This window comes from Schistocerca serialis, chromosome 1 (genome assembly GCF_023864345.2).
Source record: "Schistocerca serialis cubense isolate TAMUIC-IGC-003099 chromosome 1, iqSchSeri2.2, whole genome shotgun sequence".
Lineage (NCBI taxonomy): Eukaryota > Metazoa > Arthropoda > Insecta > Orthoptera > Acrididae > Schistocerca > Schistocerca serialis.
In genome coordinates this window covers 274,795,306-274,820,811 of record NC_064638.1, presented here as the reverse complement: position 1 = coordinate 274,820,811, position 25,506 = coordinate 274,795,306, and positions in this window count along the sequence as shown.

Here is a 25,506-nt window from a genome sequence, read left to right as displayed (position 1 = left end):
TCCTTCCCCATTCCGAGCCTTTCCTTTGTCTGTAATGACCTCGTTGTCGACGGACATTAAAAGTTAATCTCCTCCTCCTCCATTCCGAAATGTGGCTAGTCTTACCAGTGTGGGCGATAAACGCACTTGAATTCTAGTACCCTGCTCGCCAACGCTTCGATCTCTCACCATGGTGCCGCTGTGACCGAGCGGTTCTACGCGCTTCAGTCCGGAACCACGCTGCTGCTACGGTCCCATGTTCGAATCCTGCCTCGGGCATGGATGTGTGTCTGATGTCCTTAGGTTAGTTAGGTTTAAGTAGTTCTAAGTCTAGGGGACTGATGACTTCAGATGTAAGTCCGCCGGCCGGTGCGGCCGAGCGGTTCTAGGCGCTTCAGTCTGGAACCGCACGACCTCAGATGTTAAGTCCCATAGCGCTCAGAGCCATTTTTGAGCTATTTATAGGGTGTTGCATTTTTACTTTCCGGCAGTGTATAATGTCCGGCTGCGTGCTCCACTCCAGTCGGCAACCAGCAATGAAGGGTGAACCCTTGAGAATGGCAGCCACTTGTGCTGGGTCAGGAATATGGCTAAAGACATGTCGGCGATATATCCCGAGAGAGAAGCCAACAGGCAATACGAAAGCCTCAACAGTTTTGTGCTATAACATAAATAACTGTTCTGCTTTATAATCCTTTGCGTGTGTATGTGTGTGTGTGTGTGTGTGTGTGTGTGTGTGTGTGTGTGTGTGTGTGTGTGTGTGTGTGTGTGTTTAGTGGAGAGTGTAAGTGCACGAAAATAATTACAGAAAAAGGTGATTACTTAAGCCCTGTACTGCGCAATCGACTGAACAATGATGTGTTCCCTGACGTCACAATGGACAATTTTCATATCTCACTAGTAAATTTTGTCTGAATAAATTATCCAAATTACTTTAATTAAATTCTATTGCTGATTTACGTCGCTAACTTGCGAAGCAAAACTCAGAATGTGAAAAATGTTTCACACACTGATTTATCATACTGTCCACTGAAATGTACTTCGTAAGTTTTCTGATCTAACCACTGATTGTTCTGTACGTATACTGCAGCTGACTATGGGCTTGAACTACTCTTGCACTTACCTCGGATCATCAAACGTTTTCTCTCGAAATTGGAGCACAGCAAGTAGCGCCGTAACAAAGCTAAATCAAAATGGTAGGCGAAAAACATTTCGTGCATGGGAATAATTTTTGGTGCGAATGTTCTAGAAATGAATTTTCTGAAACAAATTTATAGCTAAAAGTTACTTTATAGCTCGACTTTCCAGATCGTGAACAATATTGACTTTATACAAAAATGACTGGTTTTTTAACAGGTTGATTATTCAAAAATTTTACTTTACACAAGGATTAACCTACGCAGAATTATCTCCGTTCTTTCACAAAAACAAGTTTCCTTAACTGTGAGCAATCTATGAGATACGTTTCAACCAAATTTTGGTACTACAATTAATTCTACAATACATGCCTCCATGGAAAGCTGCAAATTTACCTTAAATCACAAATATTCAAAAAACTCTTTACAAAATCCATAAATAGTCTCATCATCATCTTATTCAATCATTTCCACAAAATCTGTACTCAGTATAAGAACAATTCCAGATAAAAGTTTCCTGATCATTCAGTTCATCTGCTTCCATCACACCCAGACTAATAATAAAGAACTTTATGTGAAACCGCTCAGGGAGAGACGGTGTAACAATTCCAGCAAAGACAGTGGATCATCATAGTTTGCACTCAGGTATATGCATTACGATATACAAACATCAAAAAAAGAACTCTTGAAGATAGACGTTGACTGCGGATATTGTATTACAGACACAGTCCCTTTGACTGTTCAGAGATGTCACTAAACTCACCTAAAGATGTAAACAACCCTACATGAGCAGCGCCTATTAGACGGAGAGGATCCGACAGCCAATAAGTTCCAGTCATTTTGTCCAGACGGCCAGTACCGCGGTTCTCTCTCGTCCGCGTTGTTACTTTGTGCCAGGAAGGGCTTTCAACAAGGCGTCTCGGAGTGAATCAAAGCGATGTTGTTCGGACATTGAGGAAATACAGACAGACAGGAACTGTCGATGACAGGCCTCGTCAGGCTGCCCAAGGACTACTACTGAAGTTTTTATTAAAAATGAAACTCCTCCAGCTGTACTTAAGATTTTATATCTTAGGTACAGCTGGAGGAGTTTCATTTTTAATAAAAATTGTACCAGCTGTGTCCCACCATAATCCAGTTTAAATATGGATGTACGAAGATACTACTGAAGTGGATGACCGCTACCTACGGATTATGGCTCGGAGGAACCCTGACAGCAACGCCACCATGTTGAATAATGCTTTCGTGCAGCCACAGGACGTCGTGTTAACGACTCAAACTGTGCGCAGTATTCTGTAAGATGCGCAACTTCACTCCCGACGTCCATGGCGAGGTCCATCTTTGCAACCACGACACCATGCAGCACGGTACAGATGGGCCCAACAACATGCCGAATGGACCGCTCAGGACTGGCGTTACGTTCTCTTCACCGATGAGTGTCGCATATGGCTTCAACGAGACAATCGTCGGAGACGTGTCTGGAGGCAACCCCGTCAGGTTGAGCGCCTTAGAGACACTGTCCAGCGAGTGCAGAAAGTTGGAGGTTCCCTGCTGTTTTGGGGTGGCATTACGTGGGGCCGACGTACGCCGCTGGTGGTCATGGAAGGCGCCGTAACGGTTGTACGATAAGTGACTGCCATGCAACCATGCAACCATATCGCCAGCATATTGGCGAGGCATTCGTCTTCATGAACGACAATATGCGCCCCCATCGTGCACATCTTGTGAATGACTTCTTTCAGGATAACGACATCGTTCGGCTAGAGTGACCAGCACGTTCTCCAGACATGAATCCTATATATGCCTGGGATAGATTGAAAAGGGCTGTTTATGGACGACGTGACCCACTAACCACTCTGAGGGATCTACGCCAAATCGCCGTTGAGGAGTGGGACAATCTGGGCCAACAGTGCCGTGATGAAGTTGTCGATAGTATGCCACGACGAATACAGCCATGCATCAATGCAAGAGGACGTGCTACTGGGTATTAGAGGTACCGGTGTGTACTGCAGTCTTGACCACCACCTCTGAAGGTCTCGCTGTATGATGGTACAGCATGTAATGTGTGGTTAACATGAGTAATAAAAAGGGCGGAAATGATGTTTACGTTGATCTCTATTAAAATTTTCGGTACAGGTTCCGGAACTCTCGGAACCGAGGTGATGCAAAACTTTTTGTGATGTGTGTATGAAACTGACAAGTTAACAATTCTGTAATAGCCAAGATGACATGCACACCTCACACATAGTGCGGCGAGGGGAGCTAAACTTCCGATGTTAGGATACTTTGCCACCGTCCGCGTACCAGCGTTAACGCCAAAACTTTCTTCTCGAAAAAACCTTCGCGTTGAGGTCCCGTACGGTTCAGCCCCGTACTATTACGTTGATGGCCTGTGTGGATACTGCTATTTGAAATGCATTATGGAATGTTTTGGTATTCCGTTCATTTCTGGCAAGCACTCAGCGCGTCATCTAAGGGACCAACGCCACCCTTGACACTTTTGGCCACTCAGATTATGGTTGGTTGGTTGTTGGGGATGGGGTGGATAAGAAACTAAATAACGATCCAAGTGTTGTGCATCCGGAACTAGTTCACCGCGAACTTTTTTGATCTAGTCCCTAAATTCGTAACAGCAAAAGCGAGAAGGGTAAAAGCGCAATAGACATCTTTTGTACCGCGCATAATAAAAGCAAGTCGAAGGAGATTGGGAAGTGAGCAGGTGGGTGTCCCTGGGGCTCTGCTTGAGGCAGTAAACGTCCCAGCAACGGTTTCCCCCCCCCCCCCCCCCCCCCCCCCACAAAAAAGGTTCAAATGGCTCTGAGTACTATGCGACTTAACTTCTGAGGTCATCAGTCGCCTAGAACTTAGAACTAATTAAACCTAACTAACCTAAGGACATCACACACATCCATGCCCGAGGCTGGATTCGAACGTGCGACCGTAGCGGGTTGTCCCACTCTGATCCTTTAAAGTGAAGAGCGACCAGTATTCAACAAAGTTCGACACCCAGAACAGGAAATTGGGCGCCGCAGAAAGGAAGCAAACCGGATCTAAAAGCGGTTAAAACAGTGTGAAAGAGGGATGAAGGGAGGACTCGGTGAAGGTGGTAGGGTCGGAGACTCCCCAGCATGCAGGAGGAGACGACCCATCTCCAAGCATCCTGGCCCTGCTCCAGAGGGTAGATTAAAATCTTGTAATTGAGAATAAAAACCATTTTCACGAAGTAACCTGAGAATCAGTTCAATCATTCGTCAATCGTCCTTCAGTATTATATGCAACGAGTCCAGAAGTTAATACTTAGCACGAGGCTTTCCACCAAGATATGAGCAACTGTCTGGGCAGTTCACCAAGATATGATCTACTGTCTCTATGGATCAAAACCCACTGTGTGTGGGTGACTCGTTATACAAAAGAAAACTACGGGTTAACCCGGTATGAGCGATGAGAAGAACATAGTTTTAGAGCCGTCAGTGTAAAAGATGGGAGCACCCTGGAACTGTTGAAGAACTGGACGTAACACACACCGGAAGGCCACAGGCGCGGCCGGGACTTAAGGACCTTGGAAGAGATCGGTCCTAATCCGTGGCGTGGGCGTCATCCAAGTGGAGAGCGTGAGAAAAGACGGGGAGCACAGTCCAGGGAGGCCACTCAGTCAGCCACTCTATCTCTGTTACGCCACGAACGGTATCGAAATGGAGTCCTCCAAAAAATTGCGATATTGTTTTTGAAAATATATGGAATATTTCTGTATCGATAAATGGATACCATAAATATTCACAACGTTTTTTTTTTCAGTGGTTACTGCCCGCCTGTTCGCAAAGGAGCGAAATGCGTGAACTTCAGATGTAATGGTGCGGAAAGAAATGTTCCCGCACTGGTCGGAAACACCGGAAGGTAGATTTGCCTGTGCCCTTTCATTTTTTTGAAAAAAAAAAAATGCACCTCGAGTAATTGCTCGGCGCCCTCCCTCGAGGAAAAGGCAAGAAGCGGAGGAAGGTCGCCTGCGCCGTCTTTCAGCCGGCTAAGAGGACAATTGCCGGCGGGAAATTGTCGCCATCATCTAAATGGTCCTTTGTGCGCGGAGCCAGAGTGGAGGGCAGTGCGCTGCCAGGACCGGCCGTCACGTGACGGCAACTGATGGCCGCTCCGCCAGCTCACCTCGCTGAGGCCCGCAGAACTCGCCACTCGACGTGAAGGATCACGTACGCCACACCGAAGCGTAAGAGAAGCCCGGATGTTCCCAGTATACGTAAACAATGTACACTACAGGCCATTAAAATTGCTACAGCACGAAGATGACGTGCTACAGACGCGAAATTTAACCGACAGGAAGAAGATGCTGTGATATGCAAATGATTAGCTTTTCAGAGCATTCACACAAGGTTGGCGCCGGTGGCGACACCTACAACGTGCTGACATGAGGAACGTTTCCAAGCGATTTCTCATACAAAAACAGCAGTTGACCGGCGTTGCCCGGTGAAACGTTGTTGTGATGCCTCGTGTAAGGAGGATAAATGCGTACCATCACGTTTCCGACTTTGATAAAGGTCGGATTGTAGCCTATCGCGATTGCGGTTCATCGTATCACGATATTGCTGCTCGCGTTGGTCGAGATCCAATGTCTGTTAGCAGAATATGGAATCGGTGGGTTCAGGAGGGTAATACGGAACGCCGTGCTGGATCCCAATGGCCTCGTATCACTAGCAGTCGAGATGACAGGCATATTATCCGCATGGCTGTAATGGATCGTGCAGCCACGTCTCGATCCCTGAGTCAACAGATGGGGACGTCTGCAAGGCAACAACCATCTGCACGAACAGTTCGACGACGTTTGCAGCAGCATGGACTATGAACTCGGAGACCGTGGCCGCGGTTACCCTTGACGCTGCATCACAGGCAGGAGCGTCTGCGACGGTGTACTCAACGACGAACCTGGGTGCACGAATGGTAAAACGTCATTTTTTCGGATGACTCCAGGTTGTGTTTACAGCATCACGATGGCCGCATCCGTGTTTGTCGACATCGCGGTGAACGCACATTGGAAACGTGCATTCGTCATCGCCATACTGGCGTATCACCACCCGGCGTGATGGTATGGGGTGCCATTGGTTACACGTATCGGTCACCTCTTGTTCGCATTGCCGGCACTTTGAACGGTGGACGTGTTACGACCCGTGGCTCTACCCTTCATTCTATCCCTGCGAAACCCTACATTTCAGCAGGATAATGCACGACGGCATGTTGCAGGTTCTGTGCGTGCCTTTCTGGATACAGAAAATGTTCGACTGCTGCCCTGGCCAGCACATTCTGCAGATCTCTCACCAATTGAAAACGTCTGGTCAATGGTGGCCGAGCAACTGACTCGTCACAATACGCTAGTCACTACTCTTGATGAACTGTGGTATCGTGTTGAAGCTGCATGGGCAGCTGTACCTGTACACGCCATCCAAGCTCTGTTTGACTCAATGCCCAGGCGTATCAAGGCCGTTATTACGGCCAGAGGTGGTTATTTTGGGTACTGATTTCTCAGGATCCATGCACCCAAACTGCGTGAAAATGTAATCACGTGTCAGTTCTAGTATAATATATTTGTCCAATGAATACCCGTTTGTCATCTGCATTTCTTCTTGGTGTAGCAATTTTAATGGGCAGTAGTGTACCTGCTAGAAGCAGTAGCAGTGTCAGGTTTTCACTGACGATGCTGTTCTGTACAGGAAAATGACACCGATGGATTATCGTAAGGAAATGCAGAATGGCTCACACAAAAGTTCCATTTGCAGTAATCATACTCGCTAACGCAACTCCAATAAGAAAGAGAAGGAACCAGATGATATCCGACTACTATAGTTACGAACATCTTGTAACGCGTCTGCTGTTGTTGAAGTTTGGTCTTCCAGCTCAAAGAAAATTCATTGTGCCCAAATTTGAAATAAATATTTGAAACTTTTCCCCCTTGTACGTTGTCTCTGAGCTTCTGTAGCTTCTGAAGTCATATCGGGATGCGGCCAGAATCTACGAACTCTTAGCTCCGTGCCGTGCCCGAGAAAAATCGCGCGTCTGCAGCTCGTGGTCGTGCGGTAGCGTTCTCGCTTCCCACGCCCGGGTTCCCGGGTTCGATTCCCGGCGGGGTCAGGGATTTTCTCTGCCTCGCGATGACTGGGTGTTGTGTGCTGTCCTTAGGTTAGTTAGTTTTAAGTAGTTCTAAATTCTAGGGACTGATGACCGTAGATGTTAAGTTCCATAGTGCTCAGAGCCATTTGAACCATTTTGAAAAATCGCGCGACGTATTGCTCCGTAGACTTCGTCTCTTGTACAGCCCCATAGGTCTCCTCCTAATCGTTTGTTGGCGGAGTTGGATGATTTCCATGCCAGAGTTAAGACAATTTCTTCCTCTGTACCGCTATCGAATGTCCTGAAGCCATCTGACTACCTTCAAAAGTCCAATCACTGAATTGGACAATAAACATCGCAATCAGTAACTACACTGTCACCAACCGGTTTCTGCCACCTCTTCTGTAGACATCACAGGAACACAGTCCAATGTCAAAGAGGGTAAGGACGTAAACGAGTACTCCACACTCCCCAATTCTATTGGAGCTAAACTCAATTTATTCTCTTTCTAATAATCCTCGCCACGTCCAGTTAGTTCATTACACAACGCCTCCAGCCAGCCAGTTGCTCCACACTCCGTTAGGCGATCTCTTAACAGTGTAGCTCGCTAACATCAAGACCCACTTCGAAAACCAGCACTAAATTAAGACGTTTCCCACATGAACGAAAGGGAAAGACTTACGAACACTTCTGAACTTTCCACATGTAGAGAACAACCTTACCGCTCCCGACCACAAACTACCGAAACATGCCTGTAGACCACCTCCGCCCCAAAAGGCTCAACTCACCTCCTGCCCCGACCGACTCCCCGTTTACCCGAACTGCCCACAGCTCCGTGACGTTATTTTCACATGCCGACATTTCGGCCAACCAGCCTCCAGAGCAGAAAGCAGTCACTGCGGCTGACCATTTCCTGCCAACGCTCATAGTACATCTATAAAGTGCTGCTGTCTGTCGACACTTTCATGTTTGCTTTCCAAAGGGTAGCAGGAAACGCCAGCCATTCTGAGGGAAAAGCACTCGCCTTTGAAGAGCATCCAGTCGGGCCAGGCCACCACCCTAGTGGAACCCAGCCCGTTACCTTCAGGCTGACGAATGGCCGCAACGCATGGACAGTGGCAAACCGACGCTGTCAACCACAGTGCGGTCAACACTTGCCGATAGTCACAGACCGCAAACGACCCGTTACATACACCTTATTATAGATAATGTTTTGAGCCTTGTAATAAAGTAAGGGGGGACACCACTCTAAAATTTTAATTTTTCCAAAAAAATTTTAGTGGCTATTTCACATCTTTTGAGTGTTTACTCTTAGATGCCTGAACAATTTGGCTATATTCAAATTACAAGTATTAAATGAAGTACCAGGACCTCACAGGGATAATATTCACCCTCCTCTTAGCACGGATGTAGTGGTCAAGATAGTACATGTCTTGCATCTGATACGCTACCTGCCAGATGCATTGATGGCAACACACAAAAATTTTGCACAGTGTCGTTTGGTTCAAGTGTCGCAAACAAATTTTTGTTTCTAAAAATAAGGTACTTTTGGGCCCCGTGGAAACTGTTTCTCAGTTCAGAATGGGATGTTTGAAGACTGAAGAGAGCGGGAGACCCAGAACTCCTTTATCATTCCCCACAAGGAGATCTGCTTATCTAGAGAGCAACGAAGTAACAAGATGCTGCCTGGATAAGGAATTCAAGAAAAAGGCTATCCTGTATTGACATTACAAGAAGAAGCCTTGCAGGAGCAGAAAGGGAAAATGTATGGGTCTGTTGAATTTTAATATCAGACATCATTGCTTTTGATTTGCTGTCAAGGTCTGATTTCAGTCCTGTCGTGGAATAATTATCCTTGTTCGACCTTCTGTTTGGGTACTGAGAACATTTCCCATTCACTGGAATCATCAGAAAAGGCTTGAAATAATACTGTGGCACGTTCAACAAGCCAGAGATTTTGGACCCCTCTTGAGGACCCATCCACCATGGTGAATAGGAATCACAGTAGTCTTATAGGTCAAAACTGACTTGAAACGTCCGAAGTCAAAGAAAAAGATTTTTGCGACACCTATAAACAAGTCTTTACAGTAGGGAGGAATTTGGACTACAAACTCTTTAGGAGAGAGTCCATGGTCCTCCAGCTTTTTAATCTAGTTTTGCTAAGGAATTTCTTGTGCCGAACAGATCCAACACCTGAAGCCATCGTGGTGAGCTCAGGACACGTTTCCTCGTTAATACCCTGCGTGATGCTTATCCTTTTAGCTATTTTTATTTTCTTGAGTCATCGGTCTTCTGATGCAGGCCGCTAGGGATTCCTCTCTTGTCCTAATTTCTTCATCTCAGAATAGACTTGGAACCTACATCCTCAATTATTTGTTGGTTGTATTCCAATCTCTGTCTTTCCCTTCAGTTTTCATCCTCAATAGCTCTCCTTAGTACCATGTAGGTTATTCCTCTGATGTCTTAACACATGAATTGCTATTCTGTCCCTTCTTCTTGTCAGTTTCTTCCACACATCCTTTTCTTCCCCGATTCTGGGAGGAACCTCTTCATTCCTTACATTGTCAGACTACCTAATTTTCAGTATCTCTTCATATCACCACATCTCAAATGCTACGTTTCTATTTTTTCTCACCATCCATGATTACTTTCATACAACACTGTGCTTCAAACGTACATTCTCAGAAATTTTTTCCACGAATTACTGCCTGTGTTTGACACCAGTAGACTTACTTCGAGTAGGAACGCCCTCTTTGTCGGTTTCACTTTGTTCATCAAATATTATTTTGGTTCAATCGTAGTAGAATTCTTTAGCTTTAATTATTTCTTATTCACCAATTTTGATGTTAATTAATGGCTAATCTCATTTCTGCTACTCCTCATTACTATCATCTTTCTTTGGTTACTCTTAATCCATATTCTGTACTCGTTAGACCATGCTTTCTATTGAACAAGTCCTGCAGTCCTTTGACACTTTCAGTGAAGACAGCAATGCATCATTGACATCCTTTCAGCCCTAATTTTAATCCCTCTCTTTGCTTATATTTCCGTCATCGCGTCTCCGATGCATAGATCGAACAGTAGGGATGAAATACTGTATCACTGAGTTACACCCTTTGTAGTTCGAGTTGTTCAAGGTTGGTGTTTCATTCTTATTGTTCCCTCTTGGTTCTTATACGTATTGTACATCACTTGTCTTCTTTTAGAGAGTTTCAAATAGCTTGCACTATTTTACATACTCTAATTCTTTTTCTAGGTCGACAAATCCTATGGACATGTCTGGATGTTTCTCAAGTCTTGGTTCCACTATCAAATGCAATGTCCGAACTGCCTCTCTAGTACTTTTACCTTTCTGAAAGCGAAACTGATATCCATCTAACAGTTCCTAGATTTTGTTCTCCATTCTTCTAAATACTGTTATTGTTAGGAACTTGGATGTGTGAGATGTTAAGCTGATTCCGCCGGACAGTGTGGCCGAGCGGTTCTAGAGGCTTCAGTCTGGAACCGCGTGACCGCTACGGCCGCAGTTAGAATCCTGCCTCGGGTATGGATGTGTGTGATGTCCTTAGGTTAGTTAGGTTTAAGTGGTTCTAAGTTCTAGGGGACTGATGACCTCAGATGTTAAGTCCCATATTGCTCAGAGCCATTTTTTTTGCTAAGCTGATTGCGCTATTATATTCGCACTTATCATCTCTTGCTATCTTCCCAATTATGTATATGATATTTTTCTGAAAGTCTGAAGGTAGACTATCTGGCTAAACATACCATGACACCTATTAGTGGACATTAATATGGAGTGTATCTATCCGTCGCTTTTATTTGACGTTGGTCTCTGGCGTCTGAAACGAAGTCTACGTTCTAACTGACCACAAAGATATTCCATTCAGAAATCTGGGAAGGCCGACATTTCAGGAATGTTGTTATCTGCAAACCATGATAGGGTGCATTGTCATGCTGATGCAAATAGTCATCGTCACCAAATTGTTCCTCTACTGTACACAGAACACAATGCTGGAAAAGTGTTATATCCCTCCATATTTAACTTTTTTCAAGCACAACAAGCGTATCACACTGGAACCACGAAAAACGCCCTCTTACCATAACACTACCTTCTCTGTATTTCACTGCTGGCAATATACAGGCAACCCTCTTCAGGCCTTTGCCAAACCCGAACCATTCCATTGGTTTGCCACAAGGGACAGAGTGACTCATCACCCCAAATCATTGGTTTCCAGTCATCCACTGTCCAGTGGCTTCCCCTTTACAACACCACCAGTGTAGCTTAGCGCTGACTACAGAAATTTGTCCTTATCATGAGCTGCTCTACCACTGTATCCTAATCGTTTTAAGGGGAGTTGGAACGCCCTATCCCGACAATGTTAAATTTACTGACTTGGCTTCCCCGTATATCGGGAACCACTGTAGCCATTTACATGAAACTTTTACAAAACATTAAACTGAACTACAACAATTGCATTTCAGCCACTGCTTTCGGAAATATAATTTTTAAATTACATGGTTAAAATTTTGTGTATTTTTTGTACGTTATACTAAATAATTTCAATTATGCATAACATTATGTTCTTCTTTTAGTTCAGTAGACTAAGGATGCGTATGTTGTATCTTCCTGAAAATTTGAATACTCTACTCGAAGTGGTTTCTGAGATTTAGGGAAAAATGCAACAGAAAATGTAAATTTTCGGGAACGGCTTCTAAAGTTTCAAAAGACTGTAACTCACTTAACATATGCTTTATTTTTTATTTTTAGTCACTCAGAAGCACCCTGAACCATACTATACATCATCCTCTTGATCTTTTTCCAAGTTTTTTCTTCCCTTCTTCTTTCTGGACTCCTTAGAGGCCAACTGTGGTCCATACTTTGCTTTATCAATGCGAACCTTGTCTATCCGTTCAAGTTCTCTCATGCAGTTTGCTCCAGGATTAATTCCCACATGCTGCAGCACTTTCACCCTACCAATGTTGCCGTCATTAAAAGCAATAACGGCATCACTGACCCCCCCCCCCCCCTTTATTGTCTTCATTCCAATAAAAACATTTTTTGGTAAGCGAGTCCATATAAGATAATTGAACGACTCATTGGTATTTTGAATGTGACCATGCAGACACTTCTTCAGTAATTCATCATTTGCCAGGTTTCTGTAAATAGGTTTTATGATATCCATGACTGTTGCTGGGATGGAATGTTTATGGCTGTATGAACTGTTTGAGTACTGGGCATTGCGGTAATGGCACCATGAATCAGGTCCAGGACGTCAAATGTGGTGTAATGGTTTTTCATCAGTTGACAATCTGTGGAAGAAGATAGCCCATACTGCCTGCTTTATTTTCAATAAAACCTCAGTATTATTTCTAATGGCCATCCCATAATACTGCTGAAGTTCATCAATCGTTTTGTCTGTCAGCCTGCCTCTTATGGCTTTACCATCAGAAAGTTTCTTGTCTCTCGGTCTTCGTTTCAACTTCCTCAACCTGGTGCCTATGGTTTTAGCACTGCTACCGATACAAACACGTAATTTAACCTTTATAACACAGCACTTCACAGCTTTCTATATAAAAAATTACCGATTTTATTAGATCCTGAAGTAATTTTAACATTTTTAACCGCTGTAGATTATATTTAAAAAAATAAAATACTTCCCATGTGAGTTTATAAGATATACGAGGTGCAAATTTTAAGTTGACAAATCAGAATAACTCGACAAATAAGCATCACACGAAAAAATGTGTCGACTCCAAACTTGATTATTTTCGAGGGGGACATCTGCTGGTGCTGAAATTAGCCCGCCACTGGGGGTGGGGTGAAAAGCAACTTTAAAATTTCAAATGGGAACCCCCATTTTTTATTGCAGTATCGGATTCTACGTAAAATGCTACGTACATTTTGTCTTAAACATTTGTTTTGAATCTTGGTAGTTGGCACTGTAATTCAAGAAAATCCATGTTCTCATTTTTGGGTGCATAATGTATATGGATAGGTAAAAAGTACTTATTTACTTCGTAAATTTTGATTCGCTAAAACTAAAATTCTCCCTCTCTCTTCTTAGGTTGGGGTTTGAGAGAGAGGAATTAGAGTTTTACAAATGTTGACCCAAATATTAATTTTTTCCTCAGATTTTGTTTGTTTCGTGGTCATGAGGCCAAACAACTTTTACCTATCAAACAAATCATTTGACTAGCTAACTAACTGACCAAACATCCTACGAAGTAAATACGTAATTACTCGACGCATTACATTGAAGTAAACACGCACAGTTCACAAATGGTTATTGTGACACCAGTTGCTAAGAGCACAGAAAAACCAGTGTCACATGAAATACTGTCAAATATCACACATGGAAACGTTAGAATCGTTTTTGAAAAATCTGGTAACTCCACGGAAAATGCAAGTGCAGCGTCGTCACGTGTACAAATGTGTTTCCGAGAAGCGCATCAACCGATTGCACCTGTTCACCGATCTTCAATGTTCCAAGAGGTCACTATGATGATCAGTATTGTAATGGAACATGGATGAATGAATGAATGAATGTTCAATGATGTATCTTTTAAGGTGAATGAATGGAAATTATTCAGATAGTTAAGGGGGAAGAAAAATGAATTGTGATGAGTCACTGTAATTTGTTAGTAGAAAAAGGAGGAGAAGGAAAAGATTAAAATTTGAGGTTGTTGAATCCAAACATTGAAACAAACAGTCCATATTCAGATCAAAAATATTAAATTAAATACAGCATTTATCTGTGGGAAATAATAATTGAATTTCCTCTTGCGTTTGTAAACAATTTTGGTTCAAATTTATGCTTTTATTTCGACAAATAACACTAAAACTTGTATGCTTCAGTATTGGGGCAGAGCTGGACCAGTCACAAAGCCAGCATTGTTGCCAGATCTCCTCCTCTCTCCCCCATGTTCCCCTAAACCCTTCCCAACTTGGGCAGTTGTGAGAGTCCTGTTCGCCAGGAAAGCCGACAGCTTACATGGTTGCCAGATTTAGGCCAAAATCGTTGGTGGTGCTGTAGTCACTTACCCCCAACCACTGATCCAGGTACACCAACCATCATAATCATCATGAAGCATCAGGGGCAGAGGTCTGCCACCTCCAGACAGAATGGGAAGGAGGTGACATGTGCGTATTAATCAACTCCTCTCATTGTATATGTGTAATTTAACAATCAATCACGGTTTTTATTTCTTTGCCACAGTGCAACAGCCCCCTGATGCAGCGGAGCAGGACACACAACTGTTAGAGTCCATTGATTGCACTGTCACTTGTCGAGTAACAAGTCAACAACAGATATTTCAGAGCAAGATATGCAGCTGTTTGCTACACCGTTTCACCACTTTTGTCAATCCCCAGCTAGGTGGTTCTAGTGTACTACTGTTTGCAAAAAATATAATTTAAGTGACAGCAGAACCAAATGTGTGGATATTGGTATGAAAGCAGAGTCTTGTAGTAATAGAAATCAAGAATGATGAACATGGTTTAAAATGTGGATTACAGAGATGGAGTGGGATGAGTTATTTTCTAAGATAGAGTACATTGATATGCAGATGATGGCCCAGTATGAACTGTCTTGTAATCCTATCGAAATGTGCCTTTTTAGCATTGAGGTGTCCATAACTGAAATTTATGGGTAAGTGACATTCAGAGCAACATCCGGAGGCTCTTTCATTTACGTCATTTGAGTGTCATGAATTTACATAGTCTATAACAAGCATCATGGATTGCATCAGGCAGGATGAGTTGGTGGTAACCGCGTGTCATAGGTGTATTCAGTTACTCTGTGAGCTGCCTGTGTGAGCATAGTGTACACAAGAGTGTGTTAGAATAGTGCATAAATTCATGTGTACACGCAGTACTAAAGTCAGCTACTGTCAACCGCTTGAGTATTAATTCTACGCAAGTGGAATGTAAAGACGGAACATCTAGGTATATGGTCCTTCCTATCAGTTTGAGTATGATACAATGTGAATTTAAAGCTTATAATAAACAATTATTTGGGGAATACCTAAGACCACATGCCATACAGAAGAAAAAGAGAGTGACGTTTTTGAAGCTTGTGAGTAACAGTGTACGAAAATGTCTTTAATAAATAATAATTTCTTACAGTTCTTATATTTTTTCCAATCTTATACTGCCATTGAATGTGATTTAAGAATTCATAAGGATGTGCAGCCATTGTTATACAAAGAAGAAAGCAGCCTTATTATCATTCTCTCACCATCAGGCCAAGCTACAGTGACTGCACATATTTGTTTTTAAAGAAAAGACACACACACACACACACACACACACACACACACACACACACACACACACACACATATATATATATATATATATATATATATATATATATATATATATGAAAAATTATTTTATTTTCTTCTTTTTGAAGCGCTCGCAATGCAATATAATAGAAGATCCATCAATTTAATATTCACTGTCAAAATTAAAATGCTCATCACAATAATCATACATAGAAATAAATGGATCACTCTGAAACACTTGACATAACTTGCGAGTTGCGTGTGAAAAATTACGTAACAGAGACATCCGTTGCTTAGGAAACAAATGACAGTTAATTATTTATCTTTTTGACTTTGCAGCTCCTTGTATTGGCCGTGTTTGCAGTTAAAATTTTTGTATGTGAGGTCCGCCAGTTATGCAAAACATCGGTTTTCTTAGTGCCCAAACATGTTTCGGCACCACTGCGCCATCATCAGTGGGTTTTAGTTTTTATTTATTCCACAATGTGAACATTTTTATTAAATGATTATAAAATTATGTGCATTTTTAGCTCAAACAAAAGATCGTTTCCTTTTTGAAAATACCTTTACATTTTGTGTGCATCAATTTTCTGGATCACTTTTGTGTTAATTGCTACAGGTAGCTTGTCATCTGCAACCAAACGATGTTGATGAGAAAGTTTTTTGTTGGGAGTTTATCTGTCTTCTAGAATGTAATTTAGTTTTTCGCTATTTTTCGCGCCTATTTTCGTATTTACTTACGTTTTCGTGTGGCAAGCATTTCCATTCTCCGCATCGTGCTGAGCTGGTGTGATGCATACGTAACTATAACAAGTATTTTCCACAAATAACGTACTAAAATACTTTTCACTACACCAGAACACAGTGTGATTGTGGTTTGTTATGTGTCCCAGCCCAGTCAGTGTTCATTTGTTCACCAGAGAGTTCGGCGCCAAATTTGAATTTTGTTTGCATTTTATCTTTGTGTGTGTGTGTTTTCTGTGTGCTTCTTAACTGTGTGTGTTGTCTTTTATATGATATTCCTGTGTGTGTGTGTGTGTGTGTGTGTGTGTGTGTGTGTGTGTGTGTGTGTGTGTGCGTGTACGTGTGTGTAGCCTTAATCTGTTTGTGCTGTTTCTATTTGTAAAGTCCCTTTGATGTGTTAAGTAGTGTGCCCTTGCAGAGTGTAGAGCATTCGTTTAAGACCTGTTTTCCTTCTGCTATTGCTTTCTGTATATGGAAGTTTTCCTCAATGGTCAGTTTGCTGTGTAGGCTGTGGCTGGGTTTTAGTATTCTTAAGTCTGTTTCTATTGTGGTTGGGTGGTGATTGTTGGCTACAAGTTGGTCAGCAAATGTGCTATGGGAGCTGTTGCTTTTTAAAGCTCTGAGATGTTCCGAATATTTTGTTTTGAAGTTTCCGCATGTTTGTCCATGTATACAGACTGGCAAGTGTTGTATGTGAGTTCATATATTCATGATCTGTTAAATTTATCCATGGGTGTTTCTTGTGTCCTGATCTTTTTCTGTGTTGTGTTCTCCGTACTGTATCCTATTTGGAGTCCCTGTTTCTTTAATATGTTGGCTATTATGTGAACAATCTTGTTACTGTAGATGAGTATGTACCATTTCGTTTTGTGTGTGTGTTGTTGCTCTGTTGTTTGTTGCGTGTGGTCATTGTTTGTGTTTTCTGTTGTTCTGTGCTGGGTAAGGATTTGTGTGTGTGTGGTGTGTTCATTATTGTACTGTTAGCATATTTTTTGATTTAACAGTTAATTATGTTCAAATTATCATCCTCTTCCATGAGTTTCTTACGAATTTCAAACAGAATCTTACACACATTTTTACATTTAAGACACTCAAACAGGTAAAAAGCACTAACACTGTCTCCCTTCTCATCGAATACTCAGTATTCCAGTTGAATACTTGGGAATCATTTCGTATTTGAATATCTGGTAGACTGGCTTAGTAGATTTCTTGAAAACATCAAGATCGTGCAGTGATCATTCTTCTTTAACAGTGACGTAACAGATGAATTCAAAGTAATGAAAGATGCTTCAGTGTTCAGAAATTGCAGTTTAAACTCACTACCCTCCCTTAAATGAAAAGCTGGTACTATCGCTCTGTGTTTATCGGATTTAGCGCCAAGTGTCATAACCTTATTACTTTTCCACAGTATATGTGGCTGTGATGGCATGAGTGATAGCAATGTACTGGCTGTAAAGTCTAGCGTATCTTTTCCTTTTATACCTGAAAGCAAGGATTACGTTTTTTTAATGTCTTAAAGCTGCGTACACAGCAACCAGTGATACTAATTAACACAGGATGAGAAAAGAGTTCTTCCAGTCGCGTAAGAACTCTTAAAGGATGAACATATCACAACGGGCAGCTGCAATGCAGTTGTGTAAATATTAGAAATGATGATGATGCTAGTAGAGCGTTGTAGTAGATATATGTGTAACGCATTTTCCTTTCTTTGTGCAGGTGATGCAAGAGCAATCGATATGAGAATAATGCTGTTTAATTCAAAATACAGTTCAAACGATAGCAGCAGCAAACGCCTCATGTGTGAATGATGTCAGATTCCGAGTTCGACCCAGTTCTGGGTTTCTGGCTTTCGAAGATTCTCAATAAAGTGACACAAAACTCATATTATGTATCGATGAGTAGTTATGTGTACGTGATTCTGCAATGCAAATTGCTGCCATATTTCACAGAAGCGCTCAAACTCTGTCAGTGATATTAGGCGATGATATGGTCTTTGCAGGGGACTTCTCAAGAACAGTTAAGTGATACAGCATGCTCTAGAGAAATAAGCAAATGACGAAGCTGTCAGCCGTATGTGTACAGATTCTATACGAAAATGAAGATCAGTCTGGTGGAGACAGTACACTGCATCTATTGGAAGAAATCGTTGCCCAACTTTAAGAGAACTGCTTGGCAGCGATACACGGAAATGCGCATGAATTATAAATATTATTATTCACATCATGGCAGCCAGGGATGCTTGTCGAATTTAATAGTGGAAGAGTCAATCAGTTGCATCCCTAAACTTGGAAACTGGTGATCGTTTTTATAAATTCATGACGTATCTCTTTCTATCCACCATAGTCGTTATCAGCTTGGAACCATGTTACCGAACTAGAGGCTTTGGACATAGTGGCAAATAGCTTTGCGCATAAAGCAAACTACTAAGGTATGCCACGTCCACTTCCACTAAGTATCCTACTGCAGAGTCCACTGTCACATTCAATTATCTAATCCAGTGATTTCTTGATCAGACAACCATTGAAACCCTCCAGTGGGCACAGACTGTTGCATGGTAGGTCTGCGTAAATTGTTAACATATAGGTAAAGGATGTAACTCAAATTTTCAGATGCACTGAATTTCTTAACCATCAGCAGGAGTATTTGTCTTGGCATGCCTGTTGCAACATTGACAAAATCCCCTGCAGATCCCTCGCTCAAAAAATAACAACAATGGATATGTGGCAAATTTTCAGTGCTGACACATATATTTTCGAGCACTGCGTCCCGTCGATAGCATGGTAGTAATAGAAGGCAGTATCCAGATTGTTTGTAGTCAAGCATACACTCAACATTTCTCAAAACTGTCACATATGTGTCCATACAATGCTTATTATGATCCCCTAAGTCAGAGCTCTTTAATTTTTGCCAGACATTTGCCGCATACCTGCCTCTGCATCTGTTAGAACATGGCCTGCATGGTTACTGGTGAACATGATTATGTTGGGCAACATGGTTTCGTTAAGTTTCTCCATGAAATCCAAACTTTAATACTGGAAGACCCCCCCCTCCCCCCTCTTATTCGTGACTAGGTGAAACTTAGCTACACTGGAATGTGCATCTCTCGTGAGATGCATGTTTTCCTGGTACATCGTTTCAGCAGTTCCGGAAATGATGCTTGAATAAAATGTATTGAGTCAAGGAAGCACAGCATAATGTCTTTCGTTATTTGACTGGGAAATGAATTGTATTTTTCAGCACTCTGGGGCAGAACATTAAAATAACCCTTCCACAAACCAAAAGCAGCACTGTGACCAACAAGAAAATGAGTATCATACCAGCTCAAATTGTGAAAAAATTCGGTATGTCTCATGGTGCTTCATTGTTCAGGATGCATGCATTGTGGGACACACTATGGAACTTCCCTGATAAATGACAGTGATGTTCCAGCGATTCTGTCATGGGATTGTCGATGTGACAAACCACGTCAATATCGCTTGAAAGCTGTTCTGGCTTGGAGAGCAGCCATCTCACAGGATTTTCCCTGACATATGATTAAAAACGATGACAATTTGAGTCGCCTGTGCGTACAACCTGGTATGCCACCACGTATGTTACATACAATTCCGTGAAGGTGAGACAGTGCAGCCACCTTCAGAGTGTGCCACAGGAGTGAGGAACACTCAGTCAGTGTGTATTACAAAGGGGACACGCTACTGGTAGTAGATATTCTTAAAATTCAAGGATTTTTGTTCCACAAACGACATTTCCTCACGTACTGGTTCCTGTTTGGAGCTATCAGATGCTTTGCTAATTGCTCGCTCAAAATAAATGAATTTTCTAGAACGAAAATGCTGTTTATGATATTTTTTACCCGACTGGGAGAAAAGTAGATTTGACAAAGCAATAGTGTCGTTTTCTCCTTCAGAGAATAGCACAAGTCTACACGTTTCTGACAATGAGTGGTGAAATGAAGGGGTCCAACGAGCATTTGCTTAACAACACTTTGTCATGTATCTAGCATTCCTTCAGGCCATAAATGTGAATGGATACTCCAAAATTCTGTCTCCCAAATTTATATACATCCTGAAGACTTAAAGGAAAATCAGTACGACCAAAGTTACAATACTAACGAATCTTATCTCCTACCTTGTGTTGTCTTGGACATTGTGCATTTGTCTTATAATTTCCTTTTGCAAGCCAGGCTTGGTTATGCAGAGCAAATTTCGTCTTACAAAATTTTATTAAGGACCAAAAATGTGGGAATGAATATCAATGTGAAATACCTGGCCGAATGCTTCATCACATCCTATTTCCTAAATTTTCGGGAAATTAGACTCCTAAGACACTCAAGATAAAACTTCAGAACCACTCAGTAGTTGAGGTGTCTTGTGGTCTCCTACAATTTTCTCCTCAAACATGGGTGATGCTTTTCTCTTCAGCATCACCATCTTGTTTTGGAGGTACAAGAGCTTGCAGCATAAAATTGCACTACACTTAATGGCTGGATATATCGGGTCGTTAAAGATTTTGAGAAGGTCCCTTTCCAAAACGATAGACAGGCATTTAGGAAATGGATTGGATCTCGGTACCTGGCTTTACTAATGTCGATTTGAGTGTACGAGATCTTGTCCTCAAAAGCACCTAGAATTGTTAAGTAGATAAAACTTGACATATGACTAAGCCGATGACTGTCCACGTTGACAGAAAAATGATGCTAGCTGGAAGATAATTATAACTATTTATGGGACGAGGTGATGTAATCTGTGTTCCACGATGGAATACCGTACAGTATAACTTTAATTTTCAACTCCAAACACTGTCTGAAATATTGTTCCATGTTAAAATGGTAAAAAAAAGCGAAAAGAAAACGTTGACACACTGAAAAGTCTACGAAAGTGTTATGTACAGTACTGCCTGTACAGTAAAATGTCTGTATTATATTGTTCCTGTGAGTGAAAGTTTAACAACTTTACATACCTTATTACAGTACTGCATTGGTACGCAACTGATTTGCACTTGACTGTTTAAAACATGAGTAATCACACGGTAAAAATGTTCTGTTCTGAAGCAGGACGAAAAAGTCTGTAACGTTCTTTTGCTTCACAGATGACAACTCCGATTTTTCCGCGATATTCCGCCTTTTCCTAATCCACATAACATCTGTTCGAGGGTAGATGTAGAGCTTTGTTTGATTTATTGAAGGGCACTATCAAATGCACTTTTAGCGTCTTTATGTGATACTCGAGCCGTAGGTTGTCGTCGTCATCTTCCTCGTTCTCATCGATTGTCCGAGTTGCAGCGCCAATGATTTGGTCGTGAGCTGAGTCTTCTTTGTTGTGTAGTCAACGTTATATTTAGTGATCCACTCACTGACGGCACTGGGCTGAACGTCCGATTGTAAAGACAGCGTCACATGTTTACATTTATTTGGTGAAGTAATTTAGTTTTACACACTTTAATATGTAAGAAGAACACTGTCATTTATAAAACAAATGTGTGGACAATAACACATATTGTTCGAGTTAGAAACAACTCATTTCATAACAAAACTGATCGAACTATCGCATCTAGCAACGGTCAACTGCCTACTGGTCCATATCACATACGACGAGTCGTCAATACGTCCAAACCTGGTTGCACCGGTGGCCCATGTATGTAAACCAACACTGGAAATGTGATGGCCGGACTAAGTGTGGAGTAGGACCATCCAAGGTCAGATTAGCGAGGTTCTACTGTATATCGCCAAATATTACCTTAAACTCACCATTTGGATCCATGTCATTGGCAATGCTGCATTGTTTGCAGGCATACATTATTATTTGAACTTTTATGTGAATTATCACTTGTGTGTTCATTGATCGACAAGTGGAGTCGTCTACCATGAACTTTGAGTTGAGAATAGCGTCATGTTCTGTTCTGGCAAGTACACATAATCTAAATGAAGACTAGGCAGCTCATCGTGTATTTGACTGTAGATCTGTTGGTGCAGATTTATCTAGTCGCTTTGGGGTGGGTATGGCAACTATACATGTCTACCTCCATATCAAATGTTTTCATCCATGGCTCGCAGGTTATCGTGTGAGAAAAAGGCAAACTGGGTTTCGCAGCAGTGCTGCTTTCTGAAAAATGGTTCAAATGGCTCTATGGGACTTAACTTCTGAGGTCATAAGTCCCCTAGAACTTACAACTACTTAAACTTGACTAACCTAAGGACATCACACACATCCATGCCCGAGGCAGGATTCGAACCTGCGACCGTAGCGGTTGCGCGGTTCCAGACTGAAGCGCCTAGAACCGTTAACAACTTTTTTTTTTTAATAATAAGCATGTCCTCGTACGTAAACGATTAATCAGACACAGACAGTAGCACTATCAGACTATTTATTAACTGTGCTGTTCTCCATTCTTCAGTAGATAGTAAGGAAATGTAGAACGACGTAGACAGTATTTCTTATTGAAGTGCTGAATAGCAACATTTATTAAATGTGTATAAATGCAAGATAATGCCAGTAACAAAAAGTAAGAAATCGATGACATCTTGCAAGATTAGTATGAATTTCCGAAGCCTCTTCGCAATTGTCACGCTAAAATGGAATCGACAGACTGGAATCGACAGGTTCCCGATAATATCTTGTCTGCCCCTGTCTCTGACGCCACAAACGATTTCAATGGCCCCAGACAATTAACGCTTGAGAGAACAGTAATTCGCCCGACGGTGCAATTATGTACAACGTTGTTGTAGGTGGTCGTAGTTTTCCACAAATGACTCTGAGCACTGTGGGACTTAACATCTGATGTCATCAGTCCCCTAGGACTTAGAAGTACTTAAACCTAACTAACCTAAGGACATCACACACATCCATGCCCGAGGCAGGATTCGAATCTGCGACCGTAGCGGTCACCCGGTTCCAGACTGAAGCGCCTATTACCGCTCTGCCACAGCGTCCGGCTAGTTTTTCACAAATTTGCAGTAGCTGTATTATTTGATGTATTGTCATGGGGCTTTGCACTCAAAGAAAAACTCAAATTTTTTTTCCACGTATTAAAAGTGCTCAGTATGTACCCCTACTGATTCTGCTGATATCAAGTCGATAATCAAAGTTTTCCTACGTTCGGCACAGCATCACCCTGTTCAAAAGAACTGCTGATACAAGCTCGCAGTTCTGGTAGGTTTGTTGATTGAATTTTTCTCATAACCCACTCGCATGGTCACGAGACCGTGGGGGCTACGACATGATTTGCTCATAATCACCCCCCCCCTCCCCCCGACCGATCCATCGATTCATGACAGAAATGGGGTGGAGCACCATCCTGTTGATAAATGAAGTCTACGCTATGGGTTTTCAGTTGCGGCATGAGCCAATTTTCCATGTTCAGATACATGTGCCCTGTAACGGTCTTTTCGCAGAAGAAAAAGAGACCGTAAACTATAAACCTTGAGACTTCACAGAACACACCAACTTTTGGCGATCTCGAATGTGTTAAACGATAGCGTGGGGGTTCTTTATCCCCCATATTCGCACATTGTGCCTGTTCACTGTGCCATTCACAAAAAAATGTTAATTCATCAATGCAAATGAGTTTTTCACAAAACCCATCCTCTTTCTTGCTGTTGCAGCTGTGCCGTAAAGTGGTCTCGCGGTTAAGGCGCTCAATCCGGAACCGCGCGACTGCTACGGTCGCAAGTTCGAATCCTGCCTCGGGCATGGATGTGTGTCATGTCCTTAGGTTAGTTAGGTTTAAGTAGTTCTAAGTTCTAGGGGACTAATGACCACAGAAGTTAAGTCCAATAGTGCTCAGAGCCATTTGAACCATTTTTTGTGTCGTAAATTCAAAGCGTCTGACTGTGGCTATCGGGAGTCGGGGCTTGCAGCAGTTTCAGGCGGTAATGTTCCAGCTTCAGTCGTTTCCTTAAGATCTTCCAAACCGTCGGATGAGGTATGTTAAGGTCTCTGCTTACTCTGTTTGAGGAAGCTAGAGGCTTGGGACATTCAGTTTTGAAAATCGTTAGGGAATTCACTATTCCTAGATCCGCAGTGTCAAGAGTGTGCCGAGAATACCAAACTGCAGGCACAGTGAGATCACTGTGGACAACCAAGCGTCAGGCATTACCTCTCACCACGACAAGGCAGTGGCGACGGCCTTCACTTGACAACCGAGAGCCGGCCGGTGTGGCCGAGCAGTTCTAGGCGCTTCAGTCTGGAGCCGCGCGACCGCTACGGTCGCAGGTTCGAATCCTGCTTCGGGCATGGATGTGTGTGATGTCATTAGGTTAGTTAGGTTTAAGTAATTCTAAATTCTAGGGGAGTGATGACCTCAGAAGTCGTCCCATGGTGCTCAGAACCATTTGAACAACCGAGAGCAGAGACGTTTGCATAGAGTTTTCAGAGCTACCGTAACAGTAGAAGTCAATGTGGGACGTACAAGGAAGGTATCCGCTAGGACAGTGCGGTGAAATTTGGCGTTACTGGACTACGGCAGCAGACGACCGACGCGAGTGCCTTTGCTAACAGCACCTCTCCTGGGCTCGTGACCGTATCGGTTGGACCCTAGACGACTGGAAAGCAGTGGCCTGATCTGATGAGTCCAGATTTCAGTTGGTCAGGGCTGATCGTAGGGTTCGAGTGTGGCGCAGACCTCACGAAGCGATGGACCTAATTTTGTCAACAAGACATTGTGGAAGCTGGTCGTGCTGCATATGGTGTGGGCTGTGTTTACATGTTACGGACAGAGTACTCTGGTCCAACTGAACCGGTCATTGACTGCAAATTGTTATGTTCGGCTACTTGGAGACATTTGAAGCCATTCATGGACTTGATGTTCCCAAACAACAAGGGAATTTTTATGGACGCAAGGCGCCACATCACCAGTTTGAAGAACGTTCTGGACAATTCGAACGAATGATTTGGCCACCCAGATCGACTGACATGAGTCCCATCGGACGTATATGGGACATGATCGGGTGGTCAGTGAAACGTCTCTGTGAACTAGTCTCATAAGACGCTTGTCGAATTCGGTACAACCTATTCACTTTACTACCTGATTTGAGCTCAATTCATGAACTCTTCCAGAAAGACTGAGCACTCAAATAAGGCCTATTGATTATTATATGTGTGTTTTAATGTGGTGTTTCGGTTTTGTTTTGTGGGAAACGCTGAGTTGGTCATCGTGTGCTGGGAGCAGACGATGTTGCTACTCGTTCGAAGGAGAGCACAGGATGACCAACTTAGGTTTCCAATACCTGAACAGAGAGGTTTACCCATCTTAG